Genomic DNA, 2,495 nt, shown 5'->3' with positions numbered 1-2,495 from the left:
GAGGAATCGGGTGGAGAGGGAGGTGGGAGGGGGGATAGGGATTGGGAATACATGTAAATCCATGGCTGATTCATATCAATGTATGACAAACCCACTGGAAAAAATAATAATAATAATAAAAAAATTTAAAAATAAAAAAAAAAGAACCAATTCTAGGTTAGTCTTGATACCAACTTCTCCCTAAAATAATATATTCCTCTCTTCCTTGATTTATCTTGAATGTATAGTCCCCATAGCCTCCAGGCTTTCTGGAATTTTCACTGACAATTCCAGATATGCCAAAGATAACTGGGATATTCAATCCTTATTTTCTGCTAACACCTAGGTAGAAAGTCCCTGAAGAGAGAACAAAAACTTGACATGACAAAAATATATGAAAAAACCCCTCCCCCCTTTTAGTGCCCTGAGGTCCATATTTCAGCAATTCTCAAATTTAATGTGTATAAGAATCACCTGAGCTTTCTTGAGCCCCACAACAGAAATTTTGATTCAGTCTGAGTAGTCAGGAAACTACATTTTTAACAATCTCTCTAACTGCTTCTTATACAGAAAGTATATTAGTCTGCTAGGGCTGACATAACAAATAACCACAGACTATGTAGCTTAAACAGCAGAAATTCATTCCTCACAGTTCTGACTGAGGGGAGTCTAACAGAACATGCTGGCTGACGCCTCTCTTTCTTTGGACTGCAGATGGTGGTGTCATTTGTGTCCTAACCGTGGCCTTTTCTCTGTGCATGGGCATCCCTTGTCTCTCTGCCTCTTCGTGTAATAATACCAGTTCTATTGGATTAGAGCCCCATCCTCATGACTTCACTTAATGTTAATTGTCTCCTTAAAGGCCCTCTCTCCAAATACAGTCAAATGAAGGTTAGGACTTTGACATATGAATGAGGTTGGGGGGGACCAACTCAGTTCATGACAGATAGTTTATAAACATGGAGAAATAATGATGGCTGAACTGCGAAATAAAGAATATAGTTAGTTAGAAACAGCTACCCAGAACCCATGGTATACAGATTCTAGGGTACTTACAGGAGAAACTACAAAATAAAAATGCTCCTACCTTCATGAAATTTTAAGGTAAAAGGAGAATTTTATAAATACACTCAAGACATTTACAAGTGCCAAATATTGTATTGCCTAAAAAGTTCATTTGAGTTTTTTCAGATGATGTTACAGAAAAACCCAAACAAAATTTTGGCCAATTCAATAAATACAGTGACCATATAATTTATCATCTAAATAAGGACACTTGAGAGTAAAACAAGACAAAAGGTATAAACTGGAATATCCAGGGTAAACCATACCCTCTGGTCATCCAATAGATACTTTCTCCTTAAATGTTCAGGGACAAAGCCAGCTTTAAAAGGTAGACAGCAGCCCAGTCCATTCACATTTGCTGCACACTTAATAAAATGACTTCCTTCCAGGTGAATTCATCTTATAAAATATAAATAGTAATTGAGAGGGTATGGGGGTTAGAAGGAAGGGCATAGTGATGCATGAAACCATTATCACTTATTAATGCCTTAGCTTGAATTAGTATTTTCCATATTATCTTGAGGTCTCAGTTGAGCCCTATTAAAAAGGATGCAGAACAGATATACTTTGATAAAGAGAGGAGGAAAAGGCCATGGATAAGGAAGTGGAGGCTCCAGGAAGTTAAGTGGTTTGCCCAAAGTTACATAGCTCATAAGTGAAGAGGCTGTTTTCTAACCCTGGCCTTCTGTCTCCTATTCTGGTGTTCCTATCTGTCCATTATACTCCAAGATCTTTTGGAAACAATAGCCTTACATGAGTGTGAAGGATTCCGGGTACCCAATGAATAGAATTAAGTCTGGAGCACTTGACATATGTGGTAGAAGAACAACACACACCCTCACCCTGGCAAAGATGTCCACTTCTCAACCCCCAGAATCTGAGAACATGCTAGGTGATAATGGAAAAAGGGAACTAAGGCTGAAGATGGAATTAATGTTAATAATCAGCTGACTTTAAAATAGAGATTATCCTCAATTACCTAGATGGGTCCAATCTAATTAAAAGATCCTTAACACTGGGAAAGGGAGACAGAAAGGTAGGTCAGAGCCATCCCCCATGAGAAAGAGTTCACTGGTCGTTGCTGGTTTGAAGATGGAGGATGGAGCCACAAGTCAAGCAATGTAGCCTCTAGAAGCTGGAAAAGGAAAGGAAAGAGATTCCGCCTGAGAGCCTCCAGCAAGGAATTCAGGCCTGCCGACATCTTGGTTTTTAGCCCAGTGAGATCCATTTTGGACTTCCAGACTTCAACCTCCAGAATTGTAAGATAATAAATGTATATTATCTGAGCCACTAAGTCTGTGCTAATGTGTTATAGCAGCAATGGAAAACTAATACAACACAGCAGGAAGAGTGATAAGGAAGGACAGTGGTGGGGGCGGTGCACGTGTGTGTGCGCATTTGTGTGTGTGTGTCTATGATAGAAAGAGACAATACAGAGACCCAACAGATTT

This window comes from Cervus canadensis, chromosome X, assembly GCF_019320065.1.
Source record: "Cervus canadensis isolate Bull #8, Minnesota chromosome X, ASM1932006v1, whole genome shotgun sequence".
NCBI lineage: Eukaryota > Metazoa > Chordata > Mammalia > Artiodactyla > Cervidae > Cervus > Cervus canadensis.
This window is presented reverse-complemented; position numbering follows the sequence as displayed.